Below are 16062 nucleotides of genomic sequence, written 5' to 3' on the forward strand. Positions count from 1 at the left end.
GTAGAGGCATTTCAAAATAGAGGTTTCTAAAGTATTGACACTCTATTTATGTTTGAAAAACACACTGAGAATATAATTAGAGACAGTCTAAGTAGTTCAGCTAATAAGTTTGACTCAATTATGAATAGGTTGAACTCAAAAGAAATAAATCACTTGGGGATTAAAATACTAATTTGAGAATAAATAAAAAGGTAGGGTGAAGTCATGGTAAGAGTCTTGAATTTTTTTGGGAATCACGCATGCATGAAAGTTCGAGCAGGGAAGTTTTAATAAATAGAATTTAAGTATAAGGTAGTTGATAGAATTTTTTTTTTTTTTATTATACAGCCTTAGTTGAAATAAGGAATGTTCAAGTGTTGGATGATCTGATAGTTTTGCAATTCCAGCAGAAAAATCTTAGATACATCTAAGGAAGAACCGGATGCAGCAAGGGCTTCATGATGTTATGGGATGCTTTCAGACTTATCTCAACAAATGCAATCAGCAACAAACAATCTCTGGTGACCAGTACTCGGTGCCATGAAAGCATCTGAATTATCCTAATAACACAGAAGCTATTAAATGATTAGCCACCACATAACTGAAATCTTCAGTTCGGGAAGATAGAAAGATGAGCATAGCACCCTTACAAGATGTAGCCAGCAATTGATATAAATGTAGTTCTACTTCTACCCCCAAAAAAAATGATATAAATGTAGTCTTTGAACATGGACTAATACTCAACTTTCTTTCCCTGAAGGAGATTTTGAACATGGACTAATAGTCAACTTTCTTTCCCTGAAGGAGATGTTGAAAGTGACCTTTACACCATTCAAATAGTTTTCCTTCTTAGCCTTTCAAGGTTATAGGGGTGAAGGGGGTAGGGCAGGTGGGTATATGGTATATAAATTGAAACAAAAATGTAACCCAAAGGGAATCCGTACATAATATAGGCTCAAAACTGCATATTGGATTAGTGATTTCAAGAAATACAACTAATTCAGCATTTCTACTTTTTTTCATCATCTACCCTGCTAAATATCATGATCAAGATGTAAGGTGCCAAACATAATGGTTTGGGTGGAAGAATCCAAGCATCTTGCCCAAGCACCTAGTAGGATCTTAAGTTAACAAAAAAATTATAAGATGCATATCATGCAACTGATAAGGCGAGAAAGCACCATAATTGTTAAGTATGCGATCTTCAAGCATCTCTAATAAACATAAGGTAGTATCCTCCATGGAACAAGCCTGCAATAATCTGCCCAGACTTCTTTATACTTCTCAGCACACCGAACTTCATCTCTTCTCTCTCTCCATATCAGCAGAATAAGAAGGTAAATGGGGTAGAAGTATGGAATAGGGGAACTGCAAGAGGTGGGTGATGTAACAATTACGGTTTCAGTACTATGCAATATAGAGCAATAAGAAATTGTACCTAGCACAGAAAAAAAAAAAAAAAAAAAGGCCCGGGGGGGTGTGGTGTTAAACAAGAAATTACCTGATCCCACAAGGTAGACTGAAGGATAGAGCTACCAACAGGCCCCCTAAGTAATTGCAATGTCTTGCGATTCCGCTGCCATAAAGGGATGAAGATGAACCATTCCAGAATTAAATGAAGGCGCTAAGAGATATGAAACTCATGCAAGCCACACCCTTTTATCATCAAGCTAAATGCTGATTCATTTAGATGGCTAAAACAGTTTCAAGAGATATCTGATACAGGTTATTAAATGATCTCCTCTCTTCTTGAAAAATGGGTCAAAAAAATACTGGTAAATCAAATACAACCACAAAATCCAAAACTGTTGGTCCTTTCTGAAATCAAATCCTCCATGAATTCTTTCATAGCCTCTACCTTCCTTTTCAACATGCCCATCTAGATCTCTCCATATCATAATCTTTTCATTTTGCCTAATTCTTAAACAAGCTTCCACCTAAATTTCCGTTTTTTCTAGGAGTAGCTCTAGTAAATGATTAAGCTACGAGGAAGTAAATTGTGCCAGCACGGCCATTTAACGGATGCCTTTAAGTGCCCTAGTATGAGAGTGATTTACTCTAGATTGGAGGAAATAAGAAAAATTAGGGGTAGACCTAAGATAACTTTACAATAAGTGATGAGAAAGGATATGTATAGCTTAGGCATTGTATCTATTTATTATGGCATCAAATAGAGCTGATTGGAAGGCAAACATCCATGTAGCCGACTCCATTTAGTTGGGCAAGGCTTGTTGTTCCCATCATTCTTTTGAAATCCTTGACATCATTTTTGAAACATTTATTTGCTATTTTTCCCATTATTCCCACTCCCTTTATATCACTAGTATCCCCATCATACCAAACCTTAGTCATCTAAATCACTGGCCTTTTTACCCTCCCACATCGTGTCTTGTATACAGGCTACACTAATTCTTCCTTTTTCGAAGTATCTGCTAATTATAGAATATTTTCCTTAATCCTATGCTCTTATGCAAGCTTCTTTACTCTCAAAAAACCAAGCTTACAAGTCACCTTAAATAGGCACCAGAGTGGTGCATGTCTCTTAGAAGGGGTGCCCAATCTAACCCATGTTCATTTTCCAATGCACCCAGATCATAATGTACATTTCACCTGGGGAACACCCTAAGGTCGACAAGGCATAATTCTTCATAGCCATTCATTAGGGTCCATGCAAAAGGTGATTGATACATCTTCATGATGCAAGAAAAATTAGAAAGTTGACAACCTAAATGAAGCACTAAAGAACAAAATTCAATAAAGAGATGACAGTGGGAGAGAAAGAGAAGATGGAGAGAGTGGTATTGTGTGTGTGTCCCCTCCTCCTCTTGTAATCTTTTATTTATAATAGAGAGATACAGTCCTATCTATTTATGAAAGTAAATATCAGTCAAAATTACAATCAAAAGTAACCAAACATTGCCATCCCAAAACTGCTCTAACTTGCTTTACAAGAGACTTGCGGCCCAAGTATTGGTTTGACACTAAACATAATCAATGCCCTAACAATCCAACACAGAAGGCACCAAATTTGAGGACAGACATCATTTTTGGACCAAAGAACCCAATATGAAATCCAGAATCAAGCAAAAAAGGTGAAACAATAAATGGATAAAATAATAAATACATTACCCAGCAAATCACATTAAAAGAAAAATATTTGGAATTACCACAACTAGTTCAATGAGAAATTTAACTATACTCATGAAACCTTATATAGAAAAAGCTAACTATAAAGGTGTAAGTTTCGCGAAAGGATATTGCAGTGAATTACCATTTCAGTTATCTTGAACTATTACAAAGGAAAAACGGGAGTGTGATGGTTCAAATAATTAATGCATAGAGGTCAACTGGAGCAGAGTTTTTTACAAAGGCAGCAATACAACTCAACATGATCCAAGCAATAGAATGTTGAGCAATAAAAAAGGGCGAACATGGTTCCGAAGGCTTGGGCATGCCTGGGGGGGGGGGTTTGTTAATTTTCCTACACAGATTATCCCAGCAATTTTTGCTGAAAGACTGTTTCCATGCCTTGACCTTAGGCTACAATGGTCGACCGACTATTGAGCCAAGGCCCACCCCTAAATGTTGAGCAATTAGAAAATAACTTATACATAGGATACACTAACCAAATGTGGTTTTCAGATCAAAGAGTAGGAGATTGATATGATCTCTTTCTAAACAAAGACCAATAACCACATCAATGAGAAGGAGCAAACCAATGCAATTGAAGGAACTAAAATAATAAGAGCTAAGCTGAGCCAAGGTGGGGATCAGCTGATGGGCCAGCCATGGATTGGAAAAAGGCAAGCCTCCTAAAGGGAATGGCAGTAGAAAGGATCCAGTATGGTGGACCAAATAGTAATAGTTGAAAAACTAAAAGAGTTAATCCAAAAGGAGGTGGCTTCAGATAGGGGGCCAATCATGGTAGAGATGGACCGTAACAGTGACAATATTTTGCATTTAAAACCATTGCTCAACTCTAAATTAAGTCTCATATATCATATATATGCTAACCATTTAATGAATTTGAATTACTTGAGAAATCAAGGCATGCTCTTGTTCCCACATTGCCTTAGCAACCACGGTCTTGTCAGTTGGCTTTCTAACCATGCAAGCAATTTATAACTCAATAAATCCCTATATAGTTCTCTGACAAGGATGAAAAGTCGATATTTTGTTTGAGGAAACTGATCATTGTTCACTGCAGTGAACAACAGTTCTTTGAGAGTTTTGACCACACGTGGAAAAGCATGATGAGTCGTCTACATGGTTCACACATCATTTAACTTCAATTTCCAATGGCAGTTGGCCAAAAAAAAAAATTCCAATGGCAACTTTGGGATTTAAAAATGCATACGTAGATGTTGAATTGTTCAAAGAGGAAATGATTCAGTAAGAAGGAATTGTGATTTACATGAAATGCTAAGTAGTTCTTTATTATTGGTCAATAAGTTTGCTCCAAAATCAATATTGGAATAATTTTTAACAATTAAATTTGAAAAAGAATTGGGTCATGATGAAATCACTGTATTTGGTGAATTAATGCATAAAGATTCCACATTTAATTACTCCAAAGATAGATGATCATTTTGATGATCCACAACAGTCATATAGCCAGAGAGACTGAAGTGATGATCCATGGATGGGTTTCACCCAATATGCAATAACCAGCCAAAAACATACCTGGAGGGGAAGAATTTGAGGGTACTAACTTGGATGCGGAAGTGGCAGAGGGGTTTGACAGAAGCTGACGGATCCAATTTGGTCACCAACAGCACGTGCAATATTACAGTAAGTTCATGCTAAAAGGTAGAAGGACCACCAACAGCTCCAGTCAATTGAAGTGGTCTAAGTCTGGTCAGCTGATGGTTTGTCATGGCTGCAACCACAAAGCTCAATAGAAGAGGCTATGCGGCAGCCATAAAGCTTCCACCAGAATTCCTTGGTGTGCCATTCCTTCCCATAGAAATCACACCTGATAAGGTCATGATCAGAAACCAAACGATTATTCCGCAATAGGACTCCCCTCTCCTTTTTCAGCTGTTTGGGAGGCCTCAAGTAAGAGCTGATTATTTCCTGAGAGGAGAGTGTAAAACAGTATTGCAACAGCTATCCTTTAACAGGACCATAGAGTAGGGTTGATCCATAAGTAGGGAACGGAACATGGCTAGCACTTGGGGCACATTACCAATCATACTACAGAATAAGCCCAGAAAAAGAAAATCATATGCCTTAATTTGACTTCATGACTTCATGTCTATGAAAACATATCACATTGTGATGTCCTAGATTGGTAGGAGACCAACTAGGAGCCAGTACCAGATCTAGAATGAACTGGTAAGCTTAAGTGAGTCAGCATTGGATGTGGGGTCCACTTGAGGGCTAGGGGCAAGTGAAAGTTAGGGTTTAATGGCTAGGGTAGAATATATGCTGGGAATTGAAATTAAATCAGGTTGGCATATTTGGAGTTACAAGGGATTCCTAGTAGAACAGGATGGAAATGTGAAAGAGAATTGCAAGCAATCGTGAGTGGATGTGTATGAAATTTGGATATTCTTCCTTAGTGATAGGAGGAGCTTTGATCAAAACTGGTTTTAATGGTTAGGAGTAACTGGGCTAGACTCTTGTGTTAATCACCTTGTATATGACCTTTCAGAAGCAAAAAAAGAATAGTTGCATCAGAGAGGCTGTGGAACGAATTTGAACTCTTTCTGATGGTGAAATAAGGCTGTAGACGATTTTTAGTGGCTAGGGTTTGTAGAAGACAAAAACTAGGGGTTACACTTTGGGAAATTAGAGGATTAGAAGAAGAAGAAGACTTGGGAATGTGAATAATTCAACTAACTGTTTTCAAAGATCTTATTGAACTGCAGCTTTAATGGTTGAAGATGTTCTTGGGAGGAAGAAATAGAAAAGAAGAAATCAGACTCGGGATATCAAACCCGTATGCATTGCTCAAAAGCCCCAAATCTCTAAGGGGGAAAAATCCTATTCTTTATCCAACCCATCTCTAATTGATGGGGGATGAACTTAAAATTCCTAATTGACTCGTGGAAGGACTCCTAATCACTCTAAAAGACTCAGTAAAGTAAACAAAATTCTATCTAGCTATTAAGGTTGGTTTTTTTTTTTTTTTTTTTTTGGGGGGGGGGGGGGGGGTGATGAAAACTATAATCTTAATCTAACTCATGCTGAATTTAATTACTAATCCCATGTAATCACACTACCCCACCTTATAAATAAGCTTCAAATTATGCCGTTGCATCTATAAACCCAAAAATAAGAAGCATAGGGTCTACAAAAGCCATCTATGGGGCCAACATAAAGTATTCCAAGGCTCAATTGACCCATTTGGACAATCTTAATGGCAATATTGGTAAGGGTAGAGGCTTAAAAAGTACTGTAGAAATCCAATTCTTGCCCCAGATTGCACAACTCAGAATACTACTATGTCAGTTTTGGTTCCTTCTACTTGGCTTCATGAAGTTCTTCACATGATTCATATATCTGAGCATCATTTCCAACCTGGGAGTAGGTTCCTTGAACCACATCTGCTTGAACACCATGATAATTTGGGGGGAATTGTGACAATAGCGTAATCAGACAGTCATTTTTACTTGCAAGGGAAACAAAATATTCCATAATGTCTGTAAGAAGATTACGTCTATTTACAGTTCAACCCTCAAACCTATATCACAACCGACTTTGAAGAGCTATATCACAACCGACTTTGAAGAGCTGACAAAGTTTGTAGAATTACTGTCTGAGTTTCTAAATAGAAGATAAAAGAAAGATGATTTTATTAAAAAAAAGAGCATATAGGGAAAAGAAGTCATTGGGAAGAGGGGCATTAATGTTACAAACAACCTCATGAAAACACTTGTATCTTGTGCACATTAAAGATCAAAGCTACATTGCTGGAGAGAAGCAAGAAGAACTTACGTGGAGGTCATGAACTCCTCATGGAAAAAGTAGTCCACAACATACCACTGCAAATAAAAAATAAAAAATAAAAAATGGAAAATCTGAGCAACTGATAAATGTTCAGATAAAATTAAATATTTCAGCACGGACTGTGGTCATATTACTGTACAAAATATTTGGTAAAGAATCATTGACAGGCTTATGCTGTCATCTTCAATGCGTTTTTCCACTGCTTTTGAGAAGGAGTGACTTCTGATCACTCTCTTCCTCTTTTGAGAATTTTCTTGATATGTACTTGATACTTGATAATTTTCGCACTCTGATTGATTATCTTTTCTTATTCATTTGATCTGATTATTACTTGCTTAAAACATTGATTATATTGTTCGTGATTATGTAATCGTATATGTGGGAGGCATGGCCGCTCGATCCTTGATCCTCGGGCTGTGGATCACATTCCCGGGTATGCCAGATAGGATACCGGCTGGGTGGAGGAGACAAAGCTGGTGGGCTTTTGATTTTTTGGAAATCACATATCATAATTATAGTCCTATATGCAAATAATAGAAATATAGATACAAATGTCTCAATTCTGGATGAGCCTTTTTTCTATGCAACTTTTGTACATGGCGATTGATAACTCTATAAAATAGAGTTAAGATTGGTAACTTTATACTTGAGATGGCTTGATTTAGGAGTATTTTATCTTTTTTTTAGTGTTAGTATTCATTAGATGTTGTCTTATTGAGTCTTAACATGTTGCATCTTGTATAGGTCATTATTGTCACTCTTACATGAATTTCTCTTCAGATTTGTGGATGAATTTGATTGTTTCTCTTTCTCTTGAAAAATGTAGGTGAAGAGCCATAATAGGAGAAGAATTTGTCCTCTAACTTTGATGTAGAGTTTGCTGCAGCAGTATGGAGCGGAATATTCTTAGATCCAATTCAAGTGGAAATGACCAGAAGAGGCTAACTTAAGAGGACATTACTCTTGTAAATGCATGATTGTTCTCAGCCCTTGATCCGAGGAGGAAAGTTCTAATCCTATGGCTAGATTCTAACCTAATGATTGAATGCATTTATGGAAGAAAGAGAAGAGAGGCAAGAGGAGAAGGGACATTGCAATACACGGCTAAGGAATAGAGGACATGGCTGAAGCAAGGGGAGGCAGAACTGACTCGTGCGAAAGCAAGGGAAGGCTGCTGGAGAAGATGATCTACTATAGAAGAAAGTTGGAGCTCTTGTGGAAGCATTGAAGCTTTAGTTTCTTTTCATTTTTATAACTTTATCCTCATCTTCTAGCTTAATGTTATCTATAACTACTGTTGTGTTTTTAATGTCTGTTATGGGCTAAAATTGTGTTGTGTTGGGATGATAGTATTACCTAAACCTGAATTTTGAGATGTAACTATCATGTGTTCTTTAGTTTTACTGCAACACAACCTTTTGTCAATGAATTCAGCATGATATATATTGATTAATTTTGGTTCTTGATGAATCTTTCATGAACGATTGCTATGATTGAGTTAACTGGAAAATTAATGCAGTCTAGATGGTTGTTGAATTGTGTGAGTTAGCATAATCTTTAATTAGTTTGTGTTAATTAGTAGGTTGGGTAGCAATACCCAATTACCTCACATTGCCATGATCGGGATTGGGTTTAAATTGCATTCAGATTTCAATTCTTCATAGGAATATGCAAATGTGAATTAGGTTGCTAAGCATATGTGAATTGGAAAATACCATATTGCCATTCATTCCAGGTTCTTGATATATTTTGGGGTTGTAGTATTACTTTAGTATTTGCATTATAAAATTCAGGGGAAGGGAAACTTGATTCCCAACACTCTTTTCACTCACTAAGTTCCTTCTATTGCTCAGTCTCCATTTTAGTTCTTTAGTTTAATTACCTATCATTTGGTTATTTAGTTAGTCAATCACAAATCAATATTGTTAATCTTGTTTAAATCAATTTTACTTTTACATTGAATGTTAAGGATAGAATTCTCCGTGGGATCAATACTTTACTTATCATTTATTACTTGATTGCGATACGTACACTTGCGTAATATCTTGAGATACAAGCAACAAGTTTTTGGTGTCGTTGCCGAGGAACTTTGCTTTTACCTTTGTATGAACACGCTACCTGATCAAGAGTTGGTACCCTTTGACTTCGAAATAGAAAGGACATTTTGAGCTAGAAGAAGGGAGCAGTGAGGCTTAGCAACAGTTCCAACAATGGCTGAAGCAGTGAGAAATGGGTTGAATAATATTGAGAATAATATGGCAGCTGAGGATGAAGATAGAGATAGGGCCATCAGAGTGTATGCTGTCCCCATGTTACATGAGCTGAATCCAAGCATAGTACGGCCAGATATTCAAGCACTACATTTTGAACTTAAGCCGGTGATGTTCCAAATGCTTCAAACTGTGGGACAATTCAGTGGGATGCCAACAGAAGATCCTCATCTCCATCTTAGACTCTTCATGGAAGTAAGTGATTCTTTCAAGATACTTGGAGCAACTGAAGAAGCCTTGAGATTGAAGCTATTCCCTTACTCATTGTGGGATAGAGCAAGAGCATGGTTGAACTCCTTACCTCCACAATCAGTAACCACATTGAATGATTTAGTATAGAAGTTCTTGATGAAGTACTTCCTTGCAACAAAGAATGCCAAGTTCAGATATGATATCACTAGTTTTCAACAACTGGATAGTGAATCTTTGCATGAAGCATGGGAAAGATTTAAGGAGCTCTTGTGTAAATGTCCTCACCATGCTATTCCTCATTGGATTCAAATGGAGACTTTCTACTATGGTTTAAGTGGACAAACTCGATCCATAGTGGATGCATCAGCAAATGGGGCTATATTGGGAAAATCTTATAATGAAGCTTATGAGATCTTGGAGAGAATGGCCAACAACAACTACCAATGGTCAGCTGAGAGAGGTGCTACAAATAAGAAAGTGGCAGGGATTTATGAGTTAGATGCAGTGACAGCTTTAACTACACAAGTGTCATCCCTAACTAGTGTGTTAAAATCTGTAAACTTGGCTGCAACTGTACAAACTCAACAAAATACAGCAATCTCGTGTACATATTGTGGTGGGGAGCATGGCTTTGATAGCTGTCCATCTAACCCAGAATTTGCTTACTATGTTGGTAATTTCAGCAATGCCAATAACCCATATTCCAAACCTTCCTTTCCCATTTTCTGGGTTCGGCCGCCATCCAAACCTTCCTTTCCCATTTTCTGGGTTCGTGGACCAACTACAGGTTCCAATGACATCCCTACCCTTTCTGGAGCCGAGCAACGTGCCAGGGAGAAGATTCTTCGGCTTCCGTCCTAGGATAAGAACATGTATGCCGTTCACGGCCATTGTCCGGAATACCCCAATATACTACGTCATTGGGGATTCCTTCCTGGTGAGTATCCTTGTTTGTTGGTGTAGATATTCATTTTATAACTATCTTGTTCTAATCGGGATTAACTCTTTTATGTTTTCCCAGTGATGCTTAACCGAGCAAACTATTCATGGGCAGCTGATGAGGATATGGAGGAGGCTGAAGCACGGATCCCCACAAAGTCTGATCGGGCCCAGTCTGAAAGAAAGAAACAAGTTCTAACTGGCTCGAAGAGATCAGCTGATGTGCCCGACGTGCCCACTAGGCCGAACAAGAAGAAAGCTCCTTCATCATTTATTACTAGCTCGGGAGCAGATGTGGATGCCTCTCCTTCCGCTCCTCCCAAAGATCTTCCGAGCACCCAATCTACTAGTGCCCCCCCTTCCAGACCACTTAAAGCTGGATCTTACATTTTGAATTACACTACTGATGGGACTAAAGTTGCCAAGGCATGGTTGCCGTCAGTTTTGCTTCCAACTGATCAACATTTTCTTCAGAAAACTGGACCCACCCGAACTCAAGACATAATGACTAGGTATGTGGTTTTTGCACAAGATTGAGTTTCCCGTATAGTCCTCCTTTACCATTTGTTACTCTCTTTTGGTAGGTTAATTTGCACCTTGACCCAAGCTTGGGGTGGCAATTTAGAGACTGCTTGGAGGGATCAATCCACCATCTATCAGCTTGATGATAAAGTCAAGGATTTGAGTGGTCGTCTTGAGAATGTGATCGGTGAAAATGACACTTTGAAGGATGAGAAGGCGACCTCTAATGCTCGGGCATTGTCTGCTAAAGAACGAATTGCAGCTCTCGAGCGTGAGGTTGCTAGCTTGCAGAAATCTTTGGAAGATAAAGATGTTGCCTTTACAAAGGTTGAGCAAGAAAAGGATCAATTTATAAAGGATTTGACCGATCAACTTGCTCGAGCATGCCCGGCCTCCTTCGAGAATCTTTCCGAGGAATTACGTCGAGGGGTGATTCAGAGATGGGTACGTACTAAAGGTTGCATAAAGTTTGTCTTCGAAGTTGTAGCCCCGGGTTTTAATATGGTCAGAGAGATGCTTTTACTCAAATCATTGAAAATTATCTAGAGGTCGATCTTGAACTGTTAAAGAAATATATCGACATGAGCATCTTTGATGTGCTTAAGCTTCCTCGACCATCTTGGGTGGTTGGTAAGAAGGCTTTCCCTTTGCTGAAGAGGGTGAACGTACAGGATTTTTTCGACTCCGACTGGGAACCGGCCCCCGAGGAGGAGGTGAAGCCAGCCCCTCGACGATCATTGATCCAACCGATCCCTCGACGACTTCCAATCCAACCGATCCCACTGACCCAATAGCTTCGGATGATGTAGTTGTCGAATAGTCTTCTTTTTGCTTTGGGCAATCTTTTTTGTTGTTTAGCGACAACTTTTAAACAATGATAAGTCTGTAATTTGATATTTGATATTTATCATAATTTAACTTGCTTGTAGATCAGTGCTTTGTCAATGGTATTTTCCCTTCTTTGCACCTAAGTATACTTCTTCGGTGAGATATCCTTATTCGGTATGTAAGGTGTGCTCATTCGTTACATGCACATTTTCCTTTCTTTGCACAAAGTATACTTCTTCGGTGAGATATCCTTGTTCGGTATGCAAGGTTTGGTCGTTCGTGGCTTGCACGTGTATCATTCCAAACAATGTTGTTCGGTATGATAGGGTCTGGTCGTTCATGGTATGCATTTGTATCATTTCGAGCCATGCTATTCGGTATAGTAGGGTTTGTTCGGTCAAGGATTAAGTAGTTGTTCGTCAACAACTGCCCGTTCATAACCCCTTACCTCCCGGCATGATAACTTGGTATGATTTTTGAAGTTTTTCGTGCCTAATGAGTGTTAGGTCTTTATTGCCTATTGATTTTAGGTCTTTTCTGCCTAAGTTGTATCTTAGGTCTTTTATGCCTTAAGATTCATAGGGCCTTCCTAAGAATCTCAGGTCTTTTTTGCCTAGGTCTTTTCTGCCTGAGAGTTTCTAGGTCTTTTCTTGCGTCTTGTTGAAGTTGAGTAGTAATTTGTACGAATGTCTTTATTTATATATAAAAGCCAATCCGAATCCTTGGGATTATGAATCTCCCATGTTGCCTACACATTGAAATAAATAGCAAGACTGAAGTAAATAACAAAATTTGTCGTGTTCGCGACGCTCTTGAAGACTATGCTTATTGATAGTATTTCCGGAGATTGTTTGAATTCCATGATCGAGGGATCTTATCGCTCGTTTCTGGATCTTGTAAATGATATGCTCCAGGGGCGACTTGTCGAATGACTATGTATGGTCCCTCCCAATTTGGGGATAATTTCCCTTGATTGGTTGGATTTGAGGCGGCCATTCGGCGAAGCACCAGTTCACCGGGCAAGTATTGTTCATTCCGAACCTTGGCATTATAATATGTCGCTATCCTTCGCTGATATTCTTCGAGTCGGAATTGGGCTTTATCTCTTACCTCGTCAATCAGATCCAGATTGGTTCGCATTCCTTCAATGTTTGCCTCTTCTTCGAATTCTATTTCCCGAAGTGATCCAATTTGGATTTCTACTAGGACTCTAGCCTTTGCTCCATATGCTAGTCGGAATGGTGATTCCAGTGGTCGTCTTGGGAGTTGTTCGGTACGACCACAATACACTAGGTAGTTCGTCTACCCATCTCCCTATGAGCTGGTCGAGCCTCTTCTTGAGCCCGTCGAGCATGGTTCTATTAGTAACCTCAACCTGGCCATTACTTTGGGGATATGCCACTGAGGAAAATCTGTGCTTGATCCCTTGTTCTTTACAGAATGTTGAGAATGCTGCATTCTCAAATTGTTTTCCATGGTCGGTTACTAATATTTTTGGAACTCCATATCTGTATGATATGTTATGCTTGATGAAGCACTTCATTTGCCCTCGGTATTGATAGTTGCAAGGGGTTCAACTTCTACCCACTTTGTAAAATAGTCTACTGCCACTACCAAGTATTCTCTACCTCCCGACGCTTTAGGTAATTTCCCTACCAAGTCTATTCCCCACCTTGCGAAAGGTATTGGGGATAGAATTGATGTCAAAGGAACTGCGGGGATGTGGGAGACTTCTGCGTGTGCCTGGCATTTGTCGCATTTCTTAACGAAGTCTTTGGCATCTTCTTCTAAGGTGGGCCAATAGAATCCTTGGCGTAAATTGTATTAGAGAGTATTTGAGATCCTACGTGAGATCCGCAGATCCCTTCGTGCACTTCTTTTAAAACATTTGTAGCTTCTAGTGGTCCCAAGCATCTTAGCAGTGGTCGGGTGAAGGATCTTTTGTATAACAGTCCATCCTTGATCGTGAACCGAGCTGCTTTTTGTCTTATTGCTCGAGCAATTTTTTGGTCTTCTGGGAGCTGGTCGTTCTCAAGATAATGTATGATCGGCTCCATCCAACCCTGCTCGGTTGAGATTTGCATGTGGTTGACCTGGTTTATGCTGGGGCTATCAAGCTCTTTAAGGTAGATCTCTGGTGCTTGGACATCCATTCCTTCTATGGCCAAGCGAGATAATGAGTAGGCCTGGTCGTTTTCAACCCTTGGTACTTGAGTTATCTCTAACTCTTTAAAGTACTGTTTGTACTTGTTGACCAGGTTCAGGTATTTCTCCATTCTTCTTTCTTTGGCTTCATAGACTCCCTTCACCTGATTGACAATCAGCTGTGAGTCACTTTTGATTTCTAGATGTTGAATGCCTAAAGCTTTGGCCATTCTGAGTCCTGCTAACATGGCTTCATATTCAGTCTCATTGTTGGATGCTTTAAACTTGAAACGAAGGGCATATTTTATTTCAAATCCCCCTGGACTCTTCATCAATAGGCCTGCTCCACTTCCCTGTGAATTGCTCGATCTTTCCACGAACAAATTCCATCTTTTGATTGATTCTTCCCCTTGCTCATCCTCATTCTGGCCTGTTTCTTGTATTTCAACAATGAAGTTTGCCAGGGATTGAACTTTGATACTTGGTTGGGGTTTAAATTCTATTTGATGCTCGCTTAACTCTACCGCCCATGTCACCATTCTCCCGGCCAGGTCTAGTCGGTGAAGGATCTTTTTGAGTGGTAAATTTGTCATCACCGTAATGGGATGAGATTGGAAATATGGACGGAGCTTCCTGGCCGCTACAACTAGTGCCAGAGCTTGTTTGTCCACTTCTAGATAGCGAGTCTCGGCGTCATTTAGAACATGACTGATATAATAGACAGGTTGTTGTATATTACCTTCTTCTTGTACGAAAACTGCACTAACCGCCATCGATGAAGCGGCTAAATATAGTTGCAGCTCCTTCTTGTTGGTCGGCATAATGAGAAAAGGTGGTCGGGATAGTTTTTCTTTTAGTTCTTCAAATGCTCCCTGACACTCGTCATTCCAAATGTTGCCTTTTTTATTTGCTATCTGCTTTAAAGCTTTGAAGAATGGCAAGCACTTCTCCCCTGATCTAGAAATGGATCTGTTCAGCACTGCCACCCGACCAGTTAGGCATTGAACTTCTCTGATGGTTCTGGGTGCTTTCACGTCCAAGATTGCTTTGATTTTCTCAGGATTGGTTTCGATTCCTCTTTGAGACACCATGAATCCGAGGAATTTTCCAGAAGACACCCCGAAAGCGCACTTTTTAGGGTTAAGCTTCATCTTGTATTTTCGAAGCACTTTGAATACTTCTGCTAGGTCAGTCAGATGATCTTTCTTTGATATGCTTTTTACCAGCATGTCATCCACATATACCTCCATGTTCCAGCCAATTTGATGTGTGAAGATTTTATTTACCGCTCGTTGGTATGTTGCTCCCACATTTTTTAGACCAAAAGGCATTACTTTATAGTAATAGATGTCCCTGTTAGTCATGAATGCTGTATGTTTTTCATCTTCAGGGTGCATGAGGATCTGATTGTATCATGAATATGCATCCATAAAACTGAGCATTTCATGCCTGGCTGTTGCATCTATGAGAAGATCGATCCGTGGGAGTGGATAGTGATCCTTTGGGCAAGCTTTGTTGAGGTCTGTGTAATCAGTACACATCCGCCATTTCCCGTTCGCTTTTTTGACCATCACCACATTAGCCAGCCACTTCGGGTGGTCGGTGCGCTTTATGAAGCCAGATTGGTTTCATGCTTTTCAATGGCGAAATTTCTTCTTTTTTGAACTACCGGAATTGCCTGTGGATCGATACACAGTTTATACTCGGCAACCTCCCTGTCAATTCCTGGCATTTCTTCAGCCGACCAAGCAAATACATCAGAATTTTTCTTTAGAAACTCGGTAAGCTCTGATTTGAAGTTTGCTTCTTGTACGGCACCGATCTTGGTGCCTCGTTCCTCCTGGTCGGGATTGATGTGGATTCTTTCTAGCTCTTCCACGGGCTCGGCTCTTTGCAAAGTTTCTTCATCGCGATCGTCCCTGACTTCGATAGTCATGGTCAAGTTTGTCCTTCTCTTCTTTCGCATGTAGTTATTGTAACTTTGCCGGCTACTTTTTTGGTCGGCCAGACATTCTCCAATTCCCTTTGTGGTTGGGAATTTCATCTTTATGTGTAGTGAGGAGACCATTGCTTCAAGCACGTAGAGGGTTGGTCTTCCTATTATAGCATTATATGCCGAAAAGTCTCGTACAACCATAAAACTGGATTGTATGATCCTATCTCTTGGGTGTTCTCCGATCCGTAGCTCTAATCGAATCGTACCTTTTGCTTGGGTGGACGATCCTGTGAAACC

The 16062-nt window shown here is 39.5% G+C and overlaps 1 non-coding gene across 1 annotated transcript; it reads right to left on the minus strand.

The window, feature by feature from the left end:
- Positions 1–9581: 9581 nt before the first annotated feature.
- Positions 9582–9688, minus strand: LOC149011642 (small nucleolar RNA R71). Its single transcript, XR_016174839.1, has one exon. It is a non-coding gene; the product is annotated as a small nucleolar RNA R71 (small nucleolar RNA).
- Between the last annotated feature and the right edge of the window lie 6374 nt (positions 9689–16062).

This window comes from Hakea prostrata, chromosome 7, assembly GCF_041222555.1.
Source record: "Hakea prostrata isolate BN-2017 chromosome 7, UWA_Hpros_2, whole genome shotgun sequence".
Taxonomy (NCBI): Eukaryota; Viridiplantae; Streptophyta; class Magnoliopsida; order Proteales; family Proteaceae; genus Hakea; species Hakea prostrata.